The sequence below is a fragment of the Myotis yumanensis genome, unplaced genomic scaffold (assembly GCF_028538775.1).
Source record: "Myotis yumanensis isolate MYYU_CA2020_CCGP unplaced genomic scaffold, mMyoYum1.0.hap1 SCAF_1, whole genome shotgun sequence".
NCBI lineage: Eukaryota > Metazoa > Chordata > Mammalia > Chiroptera > Vespertilionidae > Myotis > Myotis yumanensis.
In genome coordinates this window covers 58,009,231-58,036,516 of record NW_027223752.1, presented here as the reverse complement: position 1 = coordinate 58,036,516, position 27,286 = coordinate 58,009,231, and the positions used below count along the sequence as shown (strand labels likewise).

Here is a 27,286-nt window from a genome sequence, read left to right as displayed (position 1 = left end):
AAGAAGCTTTAAGATAGATTTTCTTGAAAGGAGTCTGCAATATGCTAGCCTCTGGATATAGTTTCAGGGTATATGAAGTGGACAAGTTTCTGTGTGGACAGATGTTTTTACTTATTTAGGGTATGAATCTGGGAGTAGACTCTCTGGACCGTAAGGTAACTCTGTGATGAACTCTATGAAATATTGCAAAACTGAATTTCAAAGTGGCTGCACCATTTTACATTCCCACCAGGAGTGTATGAGGGTTCCAGTTTCTTTACATTCTCCCCAACACTTGTTATTTCCTTTTTAATGACAGCCATCCTCTGGGTGTCAAATGGCATTTCATTGTGGTTTGGATTTGTATTTCCCTGATAGCTAATGATATTAAGCATCTTTTTATGTGCTTATTGGCTATTAGTATATATTTGTTGGAGAAATGTCTGTTCAGTTCCTTTGCCCATTTTTAAAACAGGGTTCTTATTATTATTGAGTTGTATTGGTTCTTCATATATTCTAGATACTAGTGTCTTATCACACTTAATTTGCAAAAATTTTCTTCCCATTCTATGGATTGTCTTTTTACTTTCTTGATGCTGTTCCTGGAAGCACAACTATTTTTTATTTTTATGATTTCCAGTTTTTACTTGTGTTGTATCTAAGAAACCATTGCCTAAACCAGCTTACTCTTCTCCTAAGAGTTTAAGTTTAGCTCTTACATTTAAGTCTCAGATCCATTCTGAGTCCACTTTTGAGTATGGTGTGAGGATGGGGTCCACTTCCTTTTGCATGTAAATGTCAGTTGTCCCAGGACCGTTTGTTGAGACCATTCTTTCTCCATCGAATGGCCTTAGCACTGTTCTGTCCCTGTTAATGTGCACTGTCCACATTACCATCCACACGGTTCCCCAGAGGGGATTGAAATAGTGCTAACTGCTAAATTCAAATTAGGGTTGCTGCCATCTCAGGTGAGTGAGGGATTGTGAGGAAAATTAGACAGGTTTTGGGGAAAAGAGTGCTATCTTCTCTGAATATCTGCAGGTAGCAGAAGCATTTTTTACCCTGGTCTGTATGCAGCCTCACTGAGGTCACCTGGTCACTTGGAGAAATTTAGTGATGGACATAATTTCTCACTGGGCTTTCTTTCATATATGGGGAACAGTAGAAACTTGGAATAGTGAGAAAAAGGAGATGAGCTTGAGCAGTGGAAAGCACGGGTTCCTGAGTGTAATGGCTCCATTATTAAAAAGCGGTATGACCCAGGTACACTGCTTCAGCTTCACTCTCAGTGTTCTCCCCTGTCAAAGGGGGACGCTGGGTTAACAACCCCGGCGGTCCCCTGCCGTTAAAGCTCTTTGATGCTGGTGTGTTTGAAGAGGTTGTCAACATGTTCAGGCTTTGCTGTTTAGAAACCATGCTATAAAAACATACTTGGTAATGCCAGAAAGTAAGGAAGCACTCAAAGGAAACACACACACACACACACACACACACACTCACTCACACACACATACACACTCAGTCACACACCTGCTGCAGGTATAGCAAATTAACACAGGAGCCAACAGAAAGAGCTTCTGGCAGCCAAATCTGAAACAATTTGAGCAATAAAAGTAGTATTGGGTTATAACCCAAAATATAAAATAAATACCCGTGGACCCATACCGATATAAACAAATAATCGAATACATAAATAAATGGGGAAGTATAGACACATCTCCCTTAAGAAGAATTCCAAACAATTCATACGGGCACTTTGTTTTCAAGGAGGTAGAGCTTAACTCCCCACTCCTTACCTGTGTGCTGCACACAGTGACTTCACTCTACAGTACACAGCTTGGAAAGAAGGAATAAAGAGTGACTTTTTTTTTGTCAGTAGAGAAACATGACAAACACCACCTTAGCCAGGTTATCAAGGTGAATATCAACAGCGATGAACCACATTGATAACATATATCCTTGATAGGATGTGTTGAGAATGACACTTTACTTCCAGGCCTTCTCAAAGCCCATGACTGCAGTCTAATCATGAGAAAAACATCAGATAAGTCCCAATTGAGGGGGATTCTACAAAATACCTGACCAGTATTCTTCAAACAACCAAGGTCACCAAAACCAAGGAAAGTCTGTGGAGCTGTCACAGCCGAGAGGAGCTTGAGGAGGCAGGGTGACTAAATATCGTGTGGAATCCTCTATGGGGTCCTGGGACAGAAAAAGGACGTTAGGTAAAATCTAAGGAAAGCTAGATGTAGTATGGACTTGAAAAAATAAGAATGTACCAGCATTGGTTGGTTAATTATGCCAAATGTACCAAACTAAAGTAGGAAGAAAATAACAGAGGAGATCGAGTGTGGAGCATATAGGGATTTTATATTAGCTTAGTAATTTTTCTATAGTCTAAAACTGTTCTAGAAGTACATTTTATTTAAACACTCCCCTCCCCCCAAGAAAAAACTAACCAAAAAACCCTGTGTGGTGAAACCTTCTGATAGCGAATTTGGCACCTCTTCTGTCAAGTCATCCCTGAGCAACCCGCCCCAATGGCACCACGCTCTCCGTGCACACCTCCTGCATCTGTCACATCACTTGCACACCGCATCGCAGTTAATTTACTCTCCTGTCCTCCCTCTGACACGCTGAGCTCCTCGTTCATCTTTACGCACAGCCTCTGGCACACACTCACATGTTTGTTAACTGATAAAGGAATGAGCACACGAACAAATATTTCATGAATCTACTGCATGTCTGACCTTTCGCTGTCTTGGTTCCTGTGCTCAAAGATGCTCACATTGTAACTAAGAAACAGCATAGTAATGGGATAGTGATGCTGTGATGCAGCACGAGAAGTGCCTGCTCTGTCTGCTTTAGAGACAGCATAGGGTCTCAATGAGATGATGGCAGTAAAAATGCTCTAAAAATGCATTTATCCCACGTGGGATTCAAATGGTACGGGTGGGACCAGCTTCCCAGGCCCCCTAGTTAGAGATTTATTTCTTTACTTAAGGCCTTTACTCTTTGAAATCCTCATGTATGCGGACTAATTTGGAGGAGCCCGCTTTAGCAGCTGAAGACTTTGATGTCTCAGGCTGATGAAGGCAGCATCTGGGAGACGTGGCAGTAAAGCAGGCACCACTTAATGGAGGGATGCAGTGGTTCTCTACCTTGGCTGCACATTAGAATCACCTGAGGCCCAGAAACCAGGATTTTAAAAAGATTCCCAGGTGATTCTAATGTGCAGCCAAGGTTGAGAACCACTGGATTAGAGGATTTGACTCTCAGTAACCCCAGAAAATGAGGCTCAAAAAATAAGGTGGGCCTAACTTGATTGACTTCTTCAGAGATGTCATACACATTTCGGAATTCCAGTCCAATCCTACCTAATAGCACAGTGCAGTGACTAAGGGCTGCCAGGCTGTCATTTGAAGGGAAAATTTCTGTGAGCAATAGTTTTGCAACTTTGTTTATACCCTGGCATTTGTTATGATAGGATGAATCTGCACCTACTCACAAAAGCACCTACCATACAGTAAAAATGTATAGCTCAGCCGAGTGTGGTTCAGCAGTTGAGATCACTGGTTCAGTTCCCAATCAGGGCATATGCCTGGGTTGTGGGCTCAATCCCCAGTAGGGGGCGTGCAGGAGGCAGCCAATGGATGATTCTCTCTCATCATTGATGTTTCTATCTCTTGCTCCCTCTCCCTTCCTCTCTGAAATCAATAAAAATATATTTTAAAAATAATAAAGTAAAAATATCCTATATAATAAAAGGCTAGGGACCATAAGCGTAACAACCGAAACAACCGCTTGACCAGTCGCCATGAGGTGCATTGACCACCTCTCAGTCCCTCTCCCCCCGGCCCCGGCCCATGTGGCTCGCACGGCTCTCAGGCGGGGTAGCTCGGGTCGCAGGCAGGGTGGCTCTGTGGTGAGCTACATGCACACGATTTCATGCGCTGGGCCTCCAGTATATTTATAAAAGATCATGGGAAATATAAATCCAAATAGTCAATATTGGGGGTAGTGGGAACCACGTAGTCCAAAGATCCTGAGGGTGAATTAGAAACGTGGCCCTGAGACTCCTGGCAGTCAAAGGGAAGAAAGAAACATGATCGTCATAACATTTCCTGTCTATGAGGAAACTAAAAAACTATTTCCTCAGGGGAAGGAAAGCTTCTCTTCACATATAATTTTAAAAATTGTACTCAAATTTCTTACCTAGTCTAGGAGTATGGGGACTCACTCCATGGGCAGAGAGAGGAGGTAGATGTGAAGACCCAGACATTCCACTGTCATTTGCACATGCCTGAGGCTCACACATCACTGAGAGAGGCAAGCTATTGGCCTGGAGTCCTGACCAGCCTCTTGGGTATGAGCATTTTAGCTCCAGATTCTACTTCCTTATAGAGAATTATGTGAGTGCAGCTGTCCTTTAGCCTCGGTGGGAAAAGGGGACTCGCCTGGCAGCCATAGATGGGTATAGGAGTAGTCATGATTCTGAAATCTGGTTTGCCACCAGGAATAAACAAGGCGAGGTAAGTAGGTATATGAGACCAGAACTAATGCTTTTAATAGTGAGGTCATGATTTCAAATTTGCAGGAAAGTCCATGATGGTAGCATCCAATCACCTTGATTCCCTTGTTCTTCTTCTGAAAGTATTAAAAGTTCAAGTAAGAGCTGAAGAAAGGGATGATCCCAGGAAGTTAGCAAAAGCTCACTTAGAATCATTCAAACCAGGTTGTCTTCCTTTAGACGGGGTCATTAGGCAAGGAGATTGGGTGGCAGACAGATTTGGAAGGAATTTTCTAGCAACGGATGGCCCTGTCCTGTCAACTTGTTTTCCATGACATCAAGACAGAGAAAGCATACTGACCAAGTGTGTGGGTGACCCTCATCAGGCGGAGGGAGCCCCCCTACTGTGTGATAGACACTAGGTTCAAAGTGGTCTCAACAGGCAGAAGCAATGGATTAAAAATCAACTTGATTCAACTGAAAAGAGATACGTGACAGCTCTTGTTTCTTTCCCCCTCCTTTTTAGGGGCTAAGAATAGAATGGAGGGTCTAAGGCTTAGTAGGACCAGAAGCTCCACTGCATGAACCCCGACCGGCCCTCAGCTCTGGTCACATGCAAATGAACATGCTATCAAACTTTAGGATCCTCTGAAGTACCATCTCATGGATTCAGTGAGATCTCAAACTCCTGAATTCTACTTTTTCCACCTGCTGTGGTTTTAATAAGCACTTGGTAACGCTCCTCACTCAGGGCTATTAAGCAAGTAGCAAATTTTTATTGAGCTCCAATTGTGTTTATGACCCTGGTCCAGGCACCGGAGCTAAGAAGTGAGACATGGTCTCCATCCCCAAGAAATCCAGGGCTCACTCCTCAATATGTGTGGCTGAGGGATAAAGCCAAAAGCCCACAGCCGTACCCCACAGCGCCCAGAAGAATCAGATAAGCAGCAATCGCTCAGAGGGAGATGGGAGAATACTGACTAGGGATCGCATCCTGAATCTCACTTAAAAATTAAATCTCCCAAGCCAAGGAGGTGCAGGCTCCGAAGACCGTCATTTTTATATCCTTTGCTCTTGCCATTTAAAAATTGAACATTTATAGGCTCATTTAGTGACTTAGTGTTTTAAAGGCGTAGCCATCGTATGAACATTTGTAACTGGATAGTGTGCGAGTGAGAAGGAGGAGTTGAGCAGGATCTGTGTTCTGGAGGCCAAAAAGCTTTATTTATGATGGAAATACAAATGATTCTCCTTCTTCTTTATTTATCTTTAGGTCCCTGCTGTGGTTCTGTTGAAATCCAGGGTGTGAAAGAACCCACTTCTGTCTCCGCCCTTCTCAGTCCTTTTTCCCCCACTGCACCTGGATTTAGCAGTTAACACCCTTCCCTTGTGAGCGGCTTATAATAAATTACTCCTCTACGATTAGGCTTTTAAAAATAGAAATAGAAAATTAAAAAGCGTTAGGAAGGATGGATTTTGTTTGGGGAATGGACCCAATGCCATGAACTTTCTGTTCTCTCTGTTTGGGGTTAGCTGGTCCTGATTGTCCGCTTTAGAGTAATTGCACACGGGTGCCTGTTACATTTTCCAGCCCAGAACAACTGGATTATATCTTTCTCTGTTCATTCCTGAACCCCGGCCACTTGTGATGGTGCACAGCGTCCAGCTGGTAACCCGTCCAGCAGATTTGGCCAAGGGTGTTCCCTGGAAACTCGAGTGTCTAGGCATGAGCTCAGACACTGGCACGCTTGCTGTCCTCCAAATAGCTCCATGTGCTTCTTGTAAAAAACCGACCGTATAGCCAGAAGGTAGCTCCTCTCCTCCTCTGGATGCAATAGCTTTCTCTTCGCTTTTCTCTGAGGGATTTATCACTCCATTTTAGTATGACAGGAGCTGTGAAGATGGCTGTCATCACCTCGACACTCTTCAAAGGCAGGGCCTTTATTTTTCTTTACGTCCTTCTGGGGGCTTCCTAGGTTAGAGGATCAGTTCATGTAAGTTGGTCATACCCTGTGGGTCCTTAAACCACGAACCTTCCCTTAAACCACGAACCTTCTACAGGAAGCTTCTCCTGCAAAGTCACTGAAATGCTTGCATATGCAGCCCAGAAACCAGCTGTCAGCAGCTCATTTGCATTGTATCATCAGACCCTTCTTGCTTTCTCAGCTCAACGCCGGCCACCAGGCTTCCTTGTCTTGGTCTCATTACCAGCCTCCTCACCGAGTGCGAGATGCAGGGACTGAGAATCCTCTGCCAGTTCTCATACCTCGAGGATGCTCTGACCTGTCCTGAGAGAGGGCCTCCCTTCCATGTCAGGAATCCCCCTGCATTACCTGCTGGTTTCTTTAAAATCAAACGTAGGGTAAGACCTGCGATGGCCCTCAGCAACAACCTCCTTTGCCTTTTAACCTAGGAACACCACTAAGGAGAGAAAGGAAGGATGAGGATAAACATCAGCCTGGGGGACCGTATGTCTGCCTGGGAGAATACAAAGGTGTGGCCACCCTACTGTTTTGGGTTTCTGTAGAGTCGAGCATTGATGAACAGTCTGGGGAGGTGCTGACAAACACCGAGAAAGAGTTAACGTGTCATCTGGATGATGACCAGCATTATTTCCCTAATGTGGATGACTTTAATAAAGCACGTGTTGGGCCCTTTCCAGGTAGCTCAGCTGGTGAGAGCATCACCCCAATGGGCCAAGGGTACAGGTTCGATCCCCAGTCAGGGCACATACAAGAAGCAACAAATGAATATGTAAATAAGTAAAACAACAAATCAATCTCTCTCTCTCTCTCTCTCTCTCTCTCTCTCTCTTTCTCTCTCTTTCTTTCTCTCTTCCTCCCTCCCCCTCCCTCCCTCCCTTTTTCCCTCCCTCCCTTCTTTCCCTCCTTCCCCTCTCTCAAAATCAATAAAAAATAAATAAATAAAGCATGTGTGGCAGTTCCACTGTAACCTCAGTTAAAGCCAAGTGAAGGGTGAGGGAATTAGGAAGGCATCTATTTTCATAAAAAACCATTACTTTGGAAGCATAGAAAGTGACTAATTGACAAGAAAAATGAAAGCACATTTCTAGAAGGCCAAGAATGTCTTAGCAATCCAGATAAATGTTGCTCGTAAAAGCAAAAGTGATAACCAGGAGTGCTGCGGAATGGAGCCTCAGAGCTCTGGGGAGTGGAGATGAGATAAATGAGTGAAAGACAAGAGGAGGGAAGTATGTTTTCAGGGGAAACATTCACAGGGTTGTTCTGAAGTGCAATTGGATGTGCTCACAAAGGCAGCTGATACCTTCAGAAGTCAAAACAAAACCCACACTGCCTCCTGTCCTTCTTTGTTGGCTCTTAAAACCAAAATGTGACTGTTTCCAAGAAATCTGTTCTAATTATCAACAGACTTGTCTGCTGAACAGATTGGGAGTCGCTGGACCTGGTATGTGGGGGGAGGACAGCCTTCCCCTTCTTACAAGTGTGCTTTGTAAGGGCATTTTCAAGGCCCTCGAAAGAGAGGTCCCTGGTTTGTGCTTGGGTCAGACAGCCCCACGTTGGACCTGGCCCTGTGATTTGGGGCATGTCATCTAACTAGTGGAGCCCCAGTTTCCCCTTCAGTAAAATGAGCTTAAAAACAGAGCCACGTTACTGTGAGGGTGAACTGAGCGTGTTGGCAGGCGCTCTCAGGCAGGGAGGAGAGGGGGAGGGGCTGGGCCTGATGGCACTCTCACATTCTGGAGGATGCACGTTTCGAGTAATCACAGAGAGGCAGACACCTGGCCCCGCATCCTCCTGGGTTGGGTGGCGTGAGAGGGCAGTGGAAATGAAGGCCAGGAGTGACAGTCCCAGCGATGCAGGTCCCCGGGGTGCCTGGCGCATCTGGTGACTTCTTACAAAGGGCCCTGGTGACCTTGTCACCCAACAGGAAAGGAAAGTCCTGGGCAAGAAGGCCTCTTTGTTTGCTCCTGTGTGTGTGCACCTCGTCTCCCTGACAGGCGGAACTAGCTGTTTGTTTTGTGGGACAAAGAACAGGCTTGGTTAGGTTGGGGTGAGAACAGGGGTGGGAAGGGGCAGGGGTGGTTCCCGGCAGGATTCCTCTTGGTTAAAACAAACTCTAGGAGCAGCGTCTGGTCTGCGTCTCCCTGTCGCAGACGGGGAATAAAATGAAGACAGACGCACATGCTTAAACTTTGGTCCAGCGATGTCAGAGCCCACAGAGAAGGGTCCTGAGTGGCCTGACCCTCTTCATCCAGGCTTCTTCCTCGGCATCAATAGGAGTATTACTGGGAATCGGTGCTAACCAGGGTGGGATTAAATAAAGAGGGGCCTAGAGTTAGAAACGGGGCCAGTTCCACAGGAGTGGACGGTTAGGGTAGGTCAGGCACAAGGGCAGGCCCTGCAGAATCTGCAAGTAGTGGCTTTCACGTCAAGGCAATGGTGAGCCAAGCATATGTGCTGGGCAGCAAAGATGTGGGCCTGCGCACATGCACACGGGAGGCGCCCTTGGGGTCCTGTCCGTAGAGCTGGAGGTGTTCACGTCTCACATCAGTGGACACTCATGTGCTCCCAGTGCCCTTGGCTTCCTGCTGGAGAGGGGAGTGGAAAGAACTCCCCTTCCCTTCCCTGGAGGATTCCAGATGGGGATGGTCCAGATGTAAAGCAGAATCGACCAGGAGGCAGCCGGCCCTTGCAAGCTTCTGTACCTTGACATGTGCTGTTCTTCCGTGTCAGCACTGCCTTGCCCTTGCCCTCTCTTTTGGCTCAGTGTTACCCATCATTCCCCTCAGATAGGGTTAAGGCTCCACTTATCTCCTCTCCCATGGTATTTGGTTTATATTTCCATTATGGAATATACTAGAGCAGTGGTTGGCAACTGGTGGTCCAGAGACCACTGGTGGTCCGTGAGGTACCAAAGGTTGGTGACCACTGTACTAGAGGCCTAGTGCACAAATTCGTGCATGGGTGGGTCCAGCAAGCCTGCCCCGATGGGGGCCCATTGGGCTAGGCTGGTGGTGGTGGCGGAGGGGCCACGGGCAGTTGGCCGTGTGGTCCCATCCCCAATCAGGGTGTTGGGGGCCGATTGGGGGCCAGGCCAGCCGGGAGTGGGGGGGTGATCGGGGGCCCAGATCAGGCTGGTTGGCTGCCGCAGTGTGTGTCATAGCCACCGGTCGTCTGGTCGTTCCGCTGTTACGGTCACTGGGCTTCTATATATATAGATTGTAGTATACTTTCTTTTTTCATACTTATTGGTTCAACAATTTCTGACTATTTTCTTTGGGCCAGGTACTGTATTAACTTAGTGAGCAAGCTCAGCCTGCGTGGCTCAGTGGTTGAGTATCGACCTATGAACCAGGAGGTCACAGTTCGATTCCAGGTCAAGGGCACATGCCCAGATTGCAGGCTTGATCCCCATTTGGGGGCATGTAGGAGGCAGCTGATCAATGATTCTCTGTCATCATTGATATTTCCATCCCCCTCTCCCTCTCCCTTCCTCTCTGAAATCAATAAAATGATACTAAATCAGAACAAACCCTAGTGAGCAACAATAGACATATGCTTCTTTTCCTCAGAAAGCTGACAATCCAGTGGGAGAGAGTACAGGGGAAGATTACATAAGTAAAATCTAATTGCAGCTGTGACAAGGCTCATGGAAGAGAGGAGCTAGATTTGACCTCGTCCAGGAGGCCAGGGGCCATTTCCTTGAGGAGGCGATGGTTGGGCTGAGCAGAAGCTAATGGTGTAGAGAGGCAGAGGAAGAGCCTTCCAGGCAGATGTGCAAAGGCCCTGGGGTGGGAGAGAACATGGCACGGGAGGGAACTTAAAAAAAAAGGCCAATGGAAGGATGGGGTGGAGAGAGGAGTGTGATATGTGGTGGGGCTGGGAAGGTTAGGCAGACTGCGTAAGCCCTGTGGACTGAATTAAGAAGTTTTGTTGTTTGTTTTTGCCTTTATCCTTAAGAGCACAGTTAGACCATAGAAACATTTAAGCAGCGGGTGACATGATCTGATTTGAGATCCAGAATCCTCTCTCCTGCCCCCGTGTGTGGGGCATGGATTGGAGGAAGCAGAAGAAGGGCTGTGGGTAGACATGCTGGAGGCCCTTGCTGTTGTCCAGGAAGGAAGTGATGGCAGCTTGGGCTGGTGTGGTGTCAGGGAGATGGAGACAGGAAGGTAAATCTGAGATAAATTTAGGAACTCCTGGGATAAAATTAAATGGCTTTTCTTATTACAGGCCTTCTCAGAGCCTTTAATCTATAGGTTATGATTCTCTAAGAAAAGACTCAACTGTAAGGATTTCTCAGAAATATGTAACCTCAAAACTCTTCTTTTACGTAATTTCTCTTTGGGGTTACTTTCCACAGAGACTTCTGGATATTTTGGGGAATGAACCTGAAACACATAGAGAGGAGTTAGTTTAACACAGTTTGAAGATGTGGGCAGGGTCAGATTGACTAGGTAGACGAAGTCCATGTCGAAAGGTTGTGGAGGCCAGGTTACGAGGAGTTTGGATTCAGTCTGTTCTGCGCTGGGAGTCATTCTGGACTCTGAGCAGAGCTGTGTCACGGTGAAGGTGTCATTTTGGCAAGACCATTCGGGGAGACACACTGTCCATGAGCCGAGTGGGGAGGTGTGTATTAGAATTGGGTGTCCTCGTGCTCCAGAAGCGAGTAGACGAGAGCCTGGGTGTAGATGAGAAATGCATCTTTCAGGTTGAGAGAGAAATGTAAGACATTTCCCTTCCCACCCCGTCCCCTTGGCAGGTGGCCACTGTCAGGCACAGGAGGCTAAGCGACAGCTCCGTCTGTGTTTCTGAGGCCAGGTAAGCACAGGACTTCCTCGGGCCCTTGCGTTCCTGGCCGGCGCTAGAAGAGAAGGTGCATGTTCAGAACGGCATTGTCATTGCCGGGAGCAAGACGGGGAGGATTACTGAGTGTAACAGGTAATGCGAAAGAGGGAGAGACATTAAAGTCCAGCAGATTCCTGCCGCGGCTGCCATTCCACTGTGTGACTTTGAACACAGGGCTTCACCTCCCCAGGCCCCGGTTTGCTCATTCGGAAGATGAGTGGCGAGAACAGCTGTCAGGCTCTGCCCACGCTGAAAACTCCAGCCCTATCTCAGGGAACTAAAATGTCACGAATTAGCGCAGTCATTTATCAGGTCAAGCAAGACCCCGTGCCTCTCGGAGAACCGTAACTTTGTGAAAATTTGGATTGAGAACGGGGCCTTCGTAAAAAATGTGAGGAGTGTCCCGTTTCACACATTCCTTTGGAGCTCAGACATCTGTTCTGAGGCAGAGCTGCGCAAAGCGAGGCAGATTCGGTCAGGACAGACTTCGTAGCGATGCAAAGCTTAACCGCACCCTAGTGAGGGAATCTGCTAACTGGGGACTCAATGTCGGGAAGGCAGGTGCTAAGACTTATTTTCATGTCCGCTGTTTGGAAGTTGAAGGAATTTTCTCATGGAGACTTTGTTATATGTTGGGGTTAGGTTTTCAAGCTGGGTAGCAGAAGTTGATCTAGCAGTCAGTGATGGCGAACCTATGACACGCATGTCAGAGGTGACAGTAAACTCATTTTTTTGGTTGATTTTTCTTTGTTAAATGGCATTTAAATATATAAAATAAATATCAAAAATATAAGTCTTTGTTTTACTATGGTTGCAAATATCAAAAAATTTCTATATGTGACATGGCACCAGAGTTAAGTTAGGGCTTTTCAAAATGCTGACACGCCGAGCTCAAAAGGTTCGCCATCACTGACATGACAGCAGAAATAATGTGTTGACTGTGAAAAAGTAATATAGAACAAATGTGCAGTGTGGCAGTGTGTATGTGTGGGGACTGTCACCAGATATATTAATATATAGGCACTTAAAAACACAGAGAGAGCCAGTTAGTTCATTGAACTCGGGTTGTGGCCTCTATGCAGGCACGGGTACTGGGCTGGGCCCGGAGTGAGAGGCAGGCCCTGCCTGTGAAGAGCTCACTGAACAGTTTCTAGCCTGTCAGGTTCTCAAGTCAGGCCGCCTGGCTCAGAGACTTGTCCTTGGGGATGCGACCAGGAGCTCACCTGGGGCCGGAAGTGAATTGAGCCCTGGCCCAGGTCCCCAGGCGTAGCCCCTGAATGAGATGGGGTGGAGCTCATTGGCCATAGAGGGAGAGACATGTGGGAGGGAAAGGAGACTAAGGGAAAAGGATGCTGTCTCCTTTTCCCCAGAGGAGTTAAGGAATAACTTACCAGCAAAGAGAGTGGCGTCGGGGTGACAGGCTGAGCCCCTGGGAGCTGTCTGAGAAATGCATGCCAGCCAGAGAGGTGTCAGAGTTACTCAGATCGGGAGGGAGGGAGGGGAAAGGTACTGGCAGCCAAAGGAGGAATAGGAGCAAGAGTAGGACCCCGGCACTGGCTCTGACTGGCCCCATTGAGCCCTGCAGTATTGCTCACAAAGCGGGTGAGGGTCTAGGAAGGACTCATGGCTGTCTGTGAGTCTCTAGGTGGACTTGAGTTCAAGCACCAGGTTTCATCTTTGGCCTCCATGCAGGCATGTGTCTCTGAGGGATCTACTTTAGTTACTGGGAGACTTTGTCTCGGGAACCTGTGGTGGTTGGGAATCAGGATGATGGCAGACCAGACTCGCATGTCATTGACCAAAGTTAGTCATATGGCCACACCCGACTTCAAGGGAGGGCATGCAGGTACCATCCTATATGTGCCTGGAGAAGAAGGACTGAAATAATGGGTGAGCACACTAGTGACCACCATGGGGATTTGTGGGGGCCTCTATGGTGGGTGCCCAAATGGCTTTAAAAAAATACTGATGGGCCCTGGCCTCCAACAGTCCCGGGGGCAGGTCTTTGATTAGATGTGGTTACTCCACACCCCGTCCCCGTCTCTCCCAGAAATTCTGAGGGGGAAGGTGGCATTCTGTCTTCCCTTCATTCAGGAACAGAAGGACGGAGTGAGACTCGTGCCAGCAGCCACGGCTGGGAAACAATTGGTCCCCGGGGACCAGGCCAGAACGCCACCACGCCTCCTTCCAGCCCCTGTCCAGGAGGAACTCTGTGATTTATGTTCCGCAGCTTCTGGGTGGCTCATTGCGAATTCCTTCCTGCACACTGTTTGCATAGTGACGAGTGTTTTGACACTTGGCACTATTATCTTTCATTTTTCTTGATCCATGCAGTGAATGGATCCATAGCATCGCCCGTTTTTAAGGAAACCAGACTGCGATTTAGAGAAATTGTTACCCGGATAAAACCTCAGAGGGCGCAGGTGACCACACCTGGGTTAGGATGTTCCTATTGCTGGCCCTGCGCCCTTGGCTCATCAGTGGGACCTGGCTGCTGGCCCCGAAGGCTGCCCCGCAACGAGGAAGCCAGAGACCGTGGGCTTTGCAGGAGCCCGGTCTGCTCACCTCTGTCCCAGGGAACAGCCAACATCTTTAAAAGAGGAAATACATAAAGGTCACCCTTGTATGTCTTAACTCTGGGGACTGTGGGAACCAGCTTCAAAGCAGGTGAGAGTATTTTCCCAGCCTTTGCCGCCCAACCGTGTGATGTCAGTTACACTTTTCTTTCTCCAGATCCTGTGGCCATAGAGGTGAGGGAACAAAGGAAAGAGCTGACCGTTTTCTGCATGGGAATCTGGTCTAGTTTGGAGGTGTGAAGAGGCACTAAGGGGAATGGTTATTGGAATGAGAGTTCTTGACCTGAGCATTTTCATTAAAATTTTTAAATGGTGTGGTTTCTACAGCGTAGGAAACAAGGGAGCCGCAAAATGGGAACGTTGAAAGGTTTACTTTCAAAAATAACAAGGTTTCTGGGAAGGGAGCAGTATAGCACTGTGGGCACGCTTAGGAGCTGCGGGCTTCCAGCTCGAGCCTTCGGTTTACCTTGGAGGGGTCCCCACAGCTAGGCAGTGCTCCGGGAACCGCTTGTTTATGGTCTGTCTTCAGAAATCCTGTCCAACCTGTTGGACACGTGTGTGCTGACAGCAGCCGATTTTAACCATTTGTAAAGCCATCTGGTCTGTCAGTGACAAAGTGAGTCTAACCGGGTGTCGTACCCCTGCTTCTTTCCTGGCTCCCCGCCCCCCGCCCCGCCCCCCCGGAGTTTTCCTGGTGACGCAGAGCTGGTTGCACGGCCGGCAGGGTGGGTCCCTTCCTCCAGCCAGCAGCTGCTTGAAGGGCTGACTGCACCTAGGGGGATGTTGGGCTCTCGAAACAGAACTTTCACTTGCTGGTCAGAAGATTAGCTTAGACGGCGGCCATCATGGTGAAGGAGGTGGTGCCTTACAAATACAAGGGAGGCTCTCTTGATCTGCTGGGAACTGAGAGGATCCAGGGAAACCGGGAAATTTTTCGTGAGAATTTTTTTAAGGAGTGGCGTTAAAAAACAAAACAAAGAACAAAGGCAAAAACATAATTAAAAGCGTGTAACCCAGGGCTCTGTTTCAGAGAAGCTGCTGAAATGCTGTTTTATGATATACTGCAGACTCCCGCCCTGCCCCAAATCAGGGTGTGTGGATGTGGCTAACCAGCCTAGTTGGCAGGTGTGGCTCTTCATTTTCCTCCTCTGGGGGGATTTATCCCTGAAGATGCTGTCCCACTTGGGAGAACATAGTAGCCAGTGGCTGAGGCACAGACAGGGAGTCAGAGAGCTGGTGCAAGTCCTAGTTGTGCAGCTCTTGGTTACCTGTGTGACCGAAACATTGCTACACACTTATAGCGTGTTTCCATTCATGTATGGAGTTCTTGACTGAGTGACTGAAACATTGCTACACACTTAGAGCATGATTCCATTCACATATCAAAACAAGGGTAAAACCAAGGCTTAGCAAGAAACAAGTAGGCTAGGGGGGTGAGGGCATGTGAGGGTTGGGGGGGAGGGGATTGGCTGAGGGGGAGGTCAATGGGGGGGAAAGGAGACATATGTAATACTATGTGTAATACTTTAAACAATAAAATAAAACTTTTTTTTTTAATATATTTTATTGATTTTTTTACAGAGAGGAAGGGAGAGGGACAGAGAGCCAGAAACATCAATGAGAGAAACACTGATCAGCTGCCTCCTGCACGCCCCCCACTGGATGTGCCCGCAACCAAGGTACATGCCCTTGACCGGAATCGAACCCGGGACCCTTGAGTCCGCAGGCCGACGCTCTATCCACTGAGCCAAACCGGTTCTGGCAAAACTTTTTTTTTAAAAAAAGAAACAAGTAGGGCCAGTCTGAGTTGGGTCACTCCAAGGCCTAGCCTTTTTTTCTTTTTCTTTTTTTTTTAATTGGGATAACATTCATATAACATAAAATTCACCATTTTAAATATAATTTACTGGTTTGTATAATTCACAATGTTGGGCAACCATTACCACTGTCCGAAGTTCAAAACATGTCCCTCACCCTCAAATGAAACCCCTTACATTTGCTTTCCCCTCTTCCCCCACCCCTGGCAACTGCTAGCCTTTTCTTCTTTCTGTATGGATTTGCCTGCTGTGGACGTTTCAGGGCAATGGGATCATTCCATATGTCAAGGCCTGAACTATTGAGCATGTTGCCTCTTGGGAAGAAATACTTGACCTATTTAGGTGCAGAGTATTTTTATCATAGTTATTTTTATCCCCAGCGTGAGTATTTCTATAAACTTGTTGTGTGGCTTAAATGAGCACCTATGTCAAATGCATTCTGTGGGCAAGTGTGATGTATTTTATTAGCATAACTTTTGTCTTGGACCTGTGTCTGAATTACAGGCCACTCAGAGAGCAAATTTAACTATTTAAAGGGATGTATAGTTGTTGGTGTCTAGCCCCAGCAGGTCCAGGGGTTCCCAAAGGTGTGGACGGAGTCGGCAAAGAAGGAAGGACACGGAGGCAGCGTTCAGTTGATCAGCAGCCTAGCCAGGTTCTCTAGCCAGGTTCTAGCCAGGATCTCCAGTCAGGTTCTGTGTTTTATTGTCTTGTTACATCTGTATTTATACCAGTTGATTTTAATCCCGTCAATTTCTATTCCAAAGGTTAAGGCATTTCTTATCTCCATTCCAGGGAGTAAAGATTATGTAGCTTAAGCGTGATTGTTCCTAGTTTAAGTGATTAACTACCCGCCTGGCATTTAGTTAAGTGGTTTTATTCCCTCCCTAACTTCAGGGAAAAAATCCCTACCTGGGGAAACAACCTTTCTCGGAGAGGTGACCTTGGTTAAAATACATAGTGCCAAGTAGGGGAACAAACATATTAAGAACAGTATGCCATATACGCCAGGTTCCTTGAAACATATGCTGTGCAGATGTTTCTTCCCTGCAGCGACTGTGTCAAGCAGCAAGGATGGATCGGCTTCCATCAAATTCCCCCTTTTTTATTTTTTAAATGATAGCGCATGTAAATCAGCGGCCACCTCTCGGATTGGGTTAAGACTCGGAAGAAGACTGACAAACAATGATAGCGAGCATAGCTATACACATAATGGATGGAGTGCACAAGGAGCCTGGTTCCTGTAGAAGGTTGCTGGCCTCTTCAGTCAAGGGATTTCAGCTGTCCTCAAGTCGGTGGTTTGGTTGTCCTTGTTGATCTGGCTAGCGGGCAGCGTCATTGGTGACAGGCTTCCCGAAGCGTCAGCGCATTGAAGGACTGGATCATGGGTCCATCAGGGCCGTGCTTGATGGTGGTGTCGGTGTCCAGGGAGGAGTCAGCTCTGCCCTCTGGGTCGGCTGATATGGAAGATACTGAGGAGGAGGAGGAGGAGGAGGAGGAGAGGGCAGAGATGGAGGGTAGTAGACAGAAAAAGAAGAGAAAGCTAAATGTCTTCGCTAAAGCTTTGCATCTCTCTGTAAAAATGACAGTTTGGTTCAGTGAAGACACTGAATGATTTGATGTCCATGACTGCGTGCCAAGGTTGACCCAGGCCCAGGGATACCTGCTCAATAAGGTTATGCATTAGATCCACATCCTGGTCGACCAGTTCATCTGGGTCAAAATCAATGCTTTCTTCAGTGACTTCAAGTACTTTTAGATTAGAGCCACGAAGACGAGCAATGGCAATGAGGTCGTGTGCCCACACTGTGTAACCGTGAATTGCCAGAAGAGAGAGCTTTGTGCATCTCCATGCTAGTAACACCAATGGATCTTCGTTTCGGTTATCACTAAGATCTGGAAAAAGAGACGTGTCAAGCACATCATTCATTAATATGAAATGAGTGAGGAACTTGTCATATTGCCTAGATATAAGATCAACAATAGCTCCCGAAACACTAGTGATGTAGCTGTCAAAATGAATCCTCTCTAGTGGTATACTGGGTTTCAGAATCTTTAACATATCTTCACTCTTAATCTCAAAAGCCATGATATAGACCCGGAGGCTGGGGCTCCTTCGTGACAAGGCTTCCCAATGCTCATCATTTGGCATGTTGTCCAGAGACTTGTGCGTCACAGAAACATCGTGGACCAGGAGAGACAGTCGCTGCAAAGGCACATGGTTGCTATCGCTTAAGACTCTTGCCATCTCAGCTGTAAAGTCACAGAAATCCAGGGCAAGTGAGCGCAGATTCACAAATCGCTCTAGTTCCATTGTAGTGATAAGGGTACTGTTACCAGGAATATTGTTGTCCAGTAAACTCAGGTGCTCCATGGTGTTGGCAATAGAGTTAGAGAGAGATGACAGTGATGTTGGGGTTACTAATTCCAGCTGAAACCCACAGAACAGCCATTTCAGTCACCTACTATTACTCAGTATTTCTTCAAACAGCTGCTGAATTTGCTTGATTTTTTTGCCACCAGGGTCCACCTTGCTGAGGTATGTATCTGACAAATTTCCTAGCTGTAGTGGAACGCTTACATCCCCAAAAAGGCTAAGCTTCTGGAGGTTCCTGTTGTTCCGGATGCTGACCAGCACGCACAGCACCAGCTCCAAGTAGGTGCGCAGTTCTTCCAGCCAGCGGGTGGAGAGCTGGGAGGCCTGGACTTCTTCCCTGCCAGTCCCGGGGTCTGCGCCACTTCTGCTCAGGTAATCCTCCTTGGCGGCGGCCGAGGCGGTGAACTCAATGCGCATCTCCCGCACGAACCGGCCGCACTTGCGCATGAGGAACTCAAGCCGAGGCTTCTCCACCTGGGAGACCCGGAGGCAGACACAGAGCTGGCGCCAGAGGGCCGGGTGGAAGAGGCACTCGCGCCAGTGCGAGCAGGAGGCCGAGGCCCGCAGCCGGTCGGGCACTGGCAGGAAGGAGAAGATGTGCACAATCAGCTCGCTGGGTAGCGACTTGGCCCCTGCTGCCTGCCCGCACAGAGCCATCCAGCCGCTAGCCTCTCAACCTTTACTCACAGCCTCTGAGGCCTGCAGACTCAGTTACTTCAAAACTGTCGTCTGGCCGATTTCTGCCGGCGTCCAGCCGCAGCAGGTCCAGGGTTCCCAAAGGTGTGGATGGAGTCGGCGAAGAAGGAAGGACACGGAGGCAGCGTTCAGTTGATCAGCAGCCTAGCCAGGTTCTCTAGCCAGGATCTCCAGCCAAGTTCTGTGTTTTATTGTCTTGTTACATCTGTATTTATACCAGTTGATTTTAATCCCGTCAATTTCTATTCCAAAGGTTAGGGCGTTTCTTATCTCCATTCCAGGGAGTAAAGATTATGTAGCTTAACACTCCGGTGTGGGGTGAATTTCCCGCCAAAATATAAGATGGCGCGGGCAATTATTTAGGTTTCCCGCGCAAAATCAGGGATTTTTATGATACCTATTACCCCAATGGGTATGAAACGGTTCGCATACGCAGGTAGGTATCTTTGTGAACGGCAAACAAACAAATATTTGGTAATACGCAGTTACAATCGGCCCGAGCTTACACGTTTCCCGCACTCCACCGCAAATCTATATGAACCGAGTTAAGACGGCTCCCGCGGAGTACACGCAATTCACGCGAGCCGACTTAACTCGTTTCCCCCACTCCAAGTGTTAAGCGTGATTGTTCGTAGTTAAAGTGATTAACTACCCGCCTGGCACTTAGTTAAGGGGTTTTACTCCCTCCCTAACTTCAGGGAAAAATCCTCACCTGGGGAAACAACCTTTCTCGGAGAGGTGACCTTGGTTGAAACACATAGCGCCAAGAAGGGGAGCAAACGTATTAAGAACAGTATGCCATATATGCCAGGTCCCTTGAAACATTTGCTGTGCAGATGTTTCTTCCCTGCAGCGACTGTGTCAAGCAGCAAGGATGGACCGGCTTCCAGCATATAGTGACTTATTTCACGAGGAGATTGTGAAGAAAATCAGTCACATTTTTAATCTATGTAATCACCGATTTATAAGTTTGAGTGAAAGGGAGCATCTTTTAGGTGGTTTTATAAGCAGGAAAATCACCAGTAGGGCAATGAAAAACAAAACAAAAACAGGATGTGAACAGAATCTTCATTAAGCATGACACGGTTATACTTGGTGAGTTATGGCAAGTTATTGACGGTGGGGGAGAGAATGGGCTGAGAACACTGCTCCATGGCAGGAAGTTGCTGTCTTTAGAGATGGTCCTCAGCTCGAGAGGTGGTGGCAGGGACATGGGTAAAGTGGTCTGAGGAGAGTTGACGGCATTTGAAGAGGAAATGGAAGCATACTGGTTGAGTAGAACTTTTATTGGAATTCTTAGTTTAATTCCATGATTGCCTAATATTGCCCAGTTTCTTCAAGTTCATTCTGGAATTCTGGACTTTAGATCTGGCAGAGACCTTGAAATTAGCTAGGCTGACCACTTCAAGTTCCAGAGGAGGAAACCGAAGGCAGATGGAGGTCAAGTGACTTGCCTACCATGTTCATGCCGTAAATTATTAGCAGAGTCTGGTCCAGAATCCACATCTTCTAACAAAAGAAAATGAATATTGACCTCTACTCCTCTTGGCTTTGGAATCAACTCTTCCTTGAACTGCTTGGGGTGTCGGTCATGAGTACCACCTACTTCTTTGCCACGTTGATTCCCATCTCTTTCATGCACGGCTCCTTAGTCAAAAACAAACACACAAACACGAACACAGACAGACAAATAGAAAGAGCTTATCCAACTGTTGAACCAGTGCAGTTCTGAACTGCAGATACGTGAGGAAGGAATGGTGTCGGCCCTGGGGAAATGCAGGGAGGGGGTTTATGGAAACTGACGTCATTCTCAGAATAGGGGTTTGGAAATGATGCTTTTCAATGCTCACTCCCCCTATTGGACCAGTCAGTAGGCAGAGGCAAAAAGGAGGAAGGAAGCATCACTGTTCGTTCATGTAGTGAGGTCAGCTTTTTCAGGTGTTTATGTCTCACCTTTCTTTTGGATTTTCTGGCCCTTTTAGAGGAATATTACCTATTACACTTTCTTTAAGGATGTGAATGGAGCTCAGAGGGGTCAAGGGCTTGCAGAGGTCACGGTGTGAGCTGTCTGCGAAGCCTTCAGTAGCACCTGAGTCGCCTGACTCCCAGTCCCCGGCACTGGGGTCACACCGAGGAGTGTAAAGGACTCCACAGTTGGCCCTGCGGTCTGAGCAGCCTCTCAGCCCAGACCGCACTCCTCAAAGTGGGAGCCGCAGACCAGCATCGGTGACACCACCAGGGAACCCATTAGAGCAGCGGTTCTCAACCTGTGGGTCGAGACCCCTTTGGCGGTCGAACGACCCTTTCACAGGGGTGGCCTAAGACCATCCTGCATATCAGATATTTACATTACGATTCATAACAATAGCAATATTACAGTTATGAAGTAGCAACGAAATAATTTTATGGTTGGGTCACAACATGAGGAACTGTACTTAAAGGGCCAGAAGGTTGAGAACCACTGCATTAGAACTACAGGGTCGGGCCCTGCCCCATCCTTCCTGAGTCACAATGAGGTTTTATTTAACGAGATCCCCAGGTGAGTCCTATGCTTATTAAAATGTAAGAAGTCGTGGCTTAGAGGCCTTAGCTATGAAATTCACAGACAACGAGGGAAAGAGATGAAGTGAGTGCCTTATGACTAAAATATATGTTGTTTCTATTCCAAAATAGTTTACTGTTGCTCAGATGAGGGGAGAGTTGAAGACACAGTACAGGGGACCTGGTTCTTCACACTTCAGAGTGAGAAAGGGTCTCATTATGTTTGTGAGACCGGTCCTCATTGTGGGAATGAAAGCGGACGTCCGCAGCTGTGATGGTGACAAGGTGGTCACCCCCCAGCAGATGACCTGACCCAGGGTCCTCTGTGCGTACCCATCAGCTGAGCTCCTGCAGCCTTAGCACTGGAGTGTGGGGCGGCCAGTGACACGGAACCGACAAACCCACATTCCATTCCCTGGCCTCCATGCCTCAGATGTTTTCACTCATTCAGCAAAAAAGGGAGACAGAAGGGAAACAAAAGCCAGCTGAGGCAGAGGCAGAGGCCTGGTTAATTAGTAAGACCTGATGTGTCTGTGTTGCGTCTGCATGAGGACAAGCCCGGGGAGCCTTGTCCCATGAGGTTACTTGTTATCCATCAGGAGCAAACCTGTGTGAGGTCAGGTCTGTGCTCCTGCAGGAAAAGCTACCAGACGCTCAGATGTGGCCGCGCGTGGTGCTATGGGGAGGTTTCTACTTGTCGTGGATAAGTTTCCCTTGGCCCCAAGGGACGCTGTGAGCATTTCTAAGTGTGGGTGGTAACTCATGAATATGTGCCTGCTTGTAAAGCAGGTCATTATTTGCAGTGAATGGTGGTACTTGGCAAAGACTGGGGTTTTGGTTATTTGTGTGTGTGATAAAGGTATATGTTATTTCCCCACCCCCCTTAAATCAGTAATTGGAGCATATGGTTAAAAATCACCTATTTCTGAATTTGCAGAAATTTAGCCATTCAGCACGTTGAAACATGCTGTTTGTCTGTTTTGGGAGAATATTTTTAGTTGCCATTAGTTTACCAGCCCATCCTCGACTGGGTTATGGGGCTACATTTAAAAAATATATATATGTTTGTATTGGTGTTTTTAAAGAGAGAGGAAGGGAGAAGGAGAGAGAGAGAGTGAGAGTGAGAGAGAGGAACATTGATGTGAGAGAGAAACATTGATCAGTTGCCCCCTGTATGCACCTTGACCAGGGAGCGAACCCACAACCTGGATGTGTGCCCTGACCAGGAATCAAACCAGTGACCTTCCAGTGCATGGGACAATGCCCAACCAACTGAGCCACACCGGCCAGGGCAGAGCTACATTTTAAAAAAAAATATATATTTTATTGATTGTTTACAGAGAGGAAGGGAGAGGGATAGAGAGTTAGAAACATTGATGAGAGAGAAACATCGATCAGCTGCCTCTTGCACACCTCCCACTGAGGATGTGCCCGCAACTAAGGCGCATGCCCTTGACCGGACTCCAACCTGGGACCCTTCAGTCGACAGGCTGACGCTCTATCCACTGAGCCAGACCGGTTAGGGCAGAGCTACATTTTTAACGGATTAGCCAACCAAGAAACCTCACTTGCCCTTGAGATAACAAGGGGTCATCTAATTTCTGCGGTACAGTTGTCCTGGAGAGACGGTTCAAAGATCTCAGTCTCTCTTTGAGAAACCTGGGCTTTGATGTTTACCTGGTAAAGATGTGCACTTTGCTATATGAGGCCAAGTTTGAGGATGTGGGTGAGCCGTGCAAAGCCCTGCCCCTCTGGGAAACGCATGTGGGTTTCATTGGCCTGCTGGTAAAACAGGGGCCACCGTACGAGCCACCACCTCATCAACTAGATATTTCCAATATCTTCACGTCCGGTAGCTTCATCCCCCTTTTGCAAATGAGGAAACTAAGGCCCCGTGAGACCAGGCCGGCTGAAAGGCCCCGGGACCAGAATCGAGGTACAGCCTGAATGAGACTGCTTTTCCTTCTGCGCTGTTAGATACGCATTTCAGGATTAAAACTGAGAATCCCATTCTTGAGATGATTCATGTCTGTGTTACTCGGGCTGGGAGGTGTGCACGTGTGCTGGGTGGCCAGGGAGGAGAGTGCTTGGCAATGCTCCAGAGAAGAAGTGGCACATTTTCCCGGAACACCAATGACACGGTATCGGAATATAAAGAGAGACACAGAGTGGAATGAAAAATGTTCTGGTGTCGAATGCTACATGTACGTGCATTTTTGAAGGAAAAACCCAGGCCTTGGAGACAGTTCTCTGCAGTCCGAGGATGTCTCTCATTGCCCCACATTTACTTCTCTGCCTCAGGGTTGCTGGGTGGAGGTTTGGAGCAGCGCTTCCTTAAGTGCAAGTCCGGGGCCATCTGGCCCTTTCCACTCTCCCAGCTATATGTGGTGAAAAGGAATTTCTTAACTATGTCAGCCAGCGTGGGAGAGTTGGCGCCGCTCTCTGTTTGTACAGCTGCTCCCTGGGCTCGGGGCTGCTATCTTTCAGGCCGCGCGTATCTGTGAAGGTGCCGGGAAGGGCTTCTGGGGGCTGGAGGAGGTGAGCACTGGGCAGGGGAGGTGGTTGTCCTCCAGATACATGCCTGTGGCCATGGAGAGTCACATTTTTCAAAGAAAACAATATATTTTTAAAAAAATTTGACATCTGTTAAATTTCCATAGTTCAAAAGTCATGAGAGGGTTTGCAATGGAATCCCTGCCTCTACTTCTTTCCATAACCCCAATCCCTCCCTCACACCAGTCAGTCAGTGTTACTTGTGTAGCCAAGTACATACATCTCTATCCCTCCTACTCCCTTCTTATACAAACAGGAGTATGCCATGTGTCATAGCCTGTTTCTTGCATTTTTTTCACTTTCTTTTCCTTTTTTTTTTAATCACACTAATATAACATGTAGCTAATGCCTGATTAATTGGCATTTAGTTGTTTTCAATCTTTTGCTCTTATGGTGCTGCAATTAATAACCTTTTTTATATGTCCTTTTGCACACGTGTAGGATGAGTGTTAGAGGAAACATTGCTGGGTCGGAGAGAACGCACATTATCGTTTTAATGGATGCTAACAAACTGCCCTCTGGGAGCGCGTATCAGTTCCTGGCCCCATAGCAGGGCCTGAGAGAACCTGCCTCCTTACACCACCCACACACTGTTACCCAGCCTTTGGCCTTGACTGTCGGGTGGGTGCAGAAGTGATTTCAGTGCAATTGTAGGGGATGGTCTGACCTTGAAAAACCATGGAACACAGCACATCTGCTGCTTTTGCCTCCGCGGTGCTGACCCAGTGAGGTGCCTTCAGCCTTTTAGAATGAGTGGCAGAGGGATTGAAATTGCTGTTTCTTAACTACTTATGACTGAATAATAGTTAAAATGTTAAAAAGAAAATCAATGTAATCCTTTTAAAAATAGGTATCACATAGGCGACATGACACGCTAAATGGGTGGTTAGAAACTGTGCTCTTTATGATGGGACCTCCTCCCTAGTCTCAGGACAGGCAGGACTTAAGATCAAAGAGTCGCCGAAGTGCAGCGCCAGCAGCTTAAGTGAGGTCAGCGGCTGTCCCCAGTGACCTCCTGTCCGAGTGGATCTTGACCAGCTTCTGGCCTTGGTGGCCTTCCGCTGCCTTTGCCACATTCATGAGACACATTGTAAGCATCTGGAAAAGACGGCGCATAGATCAAAGTTCCAAGTTGCAAGGGCTTTTGGAGATCCTCTCAGCCAGGTTTCTTTTCACTGGGAAGTCACGGAGTAGAATTGCTTGGGGGACTTGCCTTGAACAAAGGGATATGGTTTTGATGTGTTTAGATTCCAAGACTGCTGCAGGTGAGTCAGGGATGGTTTCAGAAAGAGGAAGTTTGTCCTCTGGGCTTTATATAAAATAGTGGACTGGGTGCATGTGGCAGGGTGGGGACAGGGAAGGGGTTCGGGAAAGGACTGTCAACAGAGGCTTAAGTTAGTTTATTTGTAAACATAATGTGGTCTACCGCACTATGAAGGCACAAAGAAAAGTGTGTTACAAACGGGACTGAGCATCTGAACACACACAAGCTCCTGCTCGCTCGCCCTGTGGAGCTGGGAGCTGGGAGCTGGGACTGGAGCCGACCCCTGTTGGTCACACTGAGGGATCTTCTTGCCTGCTCAGTCCTCTCAGGATCAGAACGTGTCCCACAACTTTCAAACTGAAAATACCAAGTTCTAAACATCAAAACACAGCATGAGCTCCTTTGTCTAGTGTGTCAGGGTGCCAGTTAGGCCCCAGTCCAGGTTAAACCAGATCCTGTTTTGTGTCCTTGTCCTGTTCTTGTAGTTTTAGGTCTGTGTTCTTGTACATCTAGGTCTGTGGTCCATTTTGAGTTAGTTTTTGTGTTTGGTGTAAGGAAGAGGTCTGATTTCTTTTTTCTTTTGCACATGGATATATATATCCATTTGTCCTAGCAGCATTTGTTGAAGACTGTTTTTTTCCCCATTGAATTGTCTTAGCCCCTTTGTTGAAAATCAGTTGATTTGAGGATGTATTTTGGGGCTCCCAATTCTATCCCATTGATCTATACATGTATCCTTTCGCCAGTACTACCCTGTCTTGATAACTGTAGCTTTGTAGTGTCTTATCTTCTAACTAGAGTCCTGGTGCACAGATTCGTGCACCGGTGGGGTCCCTCGGCCTGGCCTGCACCCTCTCACAATCCAGGACCCCTTGAGGGATGTCGGATAGCTGGTTTTGGCCCGATCCCTGCAGGCCAGGCCAAGGGACCCTAGTATGCATATAAGATCTTTGGTTAATCTCTTCTGGCCCTCCCCCCTCCCCCTTTCCTCTGAGATTGTTTCATCAGTCTGTTCCATGTTTCCATGCCTGTGGTTTCCGTTCCTGTGTTGAGCGTTTGCCCCCTGGTGGTCAGTGCGCATCATAGCTACCAGACGGTCAGACAGTTGCTTAGGCTTTTATATATATAGATGGAAAAATTAGGGCAGGAATGGGCATTCTGACTTTTTCTTTCCCTGGTCTGACCAGTTATTGGATTCCTTAGATCCGTCTTCAAGCTTTCTGCCACACGTTGCTTCTCCTCGTTCATCCTGTTGGTTTAAGTAGGAGATGATATCCAAGAAGTGCCGAGAAATCTCAGCTGCTGGGCCCCTGAGTTCTCCTCGCCATGTCCGTTAACTGTGTTCTGACTCAGTAGAATGTATAGAACTGAACATTTGGGTTGTGAAAAGATGCAGTGGTTTCTGAAACTCTCCCCTTGGTTAAGTTCCAGATAATACAGCTTACTGTACTGCTAAAAGATTTAAAGATCTTTCTGAACGGCTATGCAAGCAAGCAAGCAATCCCGGCATCTAGCTCTCCCAGGTGGGCTGTGACATAGCCTTTGAGCTGAACCTCGCCCTCCCTGGGCCTTCCTTTCCTTGCAGACATCTGCATCGCTGTTTCGTGAGCAGTCGGTATGCTAATCTGGGCATCGTTGTAGTAGCGGAGAAATGGAAGGTGAGAGATCTGCCGAGAGAGGTGGAATTCTGGACAAGGCCAGTTATCATCACTTGAGGTTACTGAGCCAAAAAAAAATGATAAGTCCATGAGACATCTGGGACTAATAAGAACCATCCTGCTATTGCTGCTGTTCCTTCTGTTAGGACTTGTGTGCAGCACAGGCTCATTTTCAGGTGATAGTGCCTAGAGCTTGCACTATGAACTATATTGTAATTAAAACACATTTTAATTTCTCAATTGGTGTTGGACATTAAAGAACATCTATACACAGAAACTGTCCTTCATCAAGAGCTTCTATTAAGAGGCCCTGCATATGGTGAGGGGTCAGGGAAGTGAACCCACCGGGAGGCAGTGGCCACAGGTTATGGAACAGGTTGCGGATGCAGTCTGCCTGCATGCATTGCCTCCTGAGTGAACGTGGACAAGTCCCTTAATCCACCCAAGTCTCAGCGTCTTGTCTTTAAAATGACGATAAGAACAGT

General features: G+C 47.4%; 1 protein-coding gene and 1 pseudogene across 3 annotated transcripts in view; one reads left to right on the top strand and one right to left on the bottom strand.

The window, feature by feature from the left end:
• The window catches only part of CGNL1 (cingulin like 1), a 163,012-nt gene that overhangs the window by 92,847 nt on the left and 42,879 nt on the right, over positions 1–27,286 (top strand). The gene's annotated exons all lie outside the window — the stretch shown is intronic.
• On the bottom strand, positions 17,256–18,746 carry LOC139003027 (F-box only protein 33 pseudogene; annotated as a pseudogene).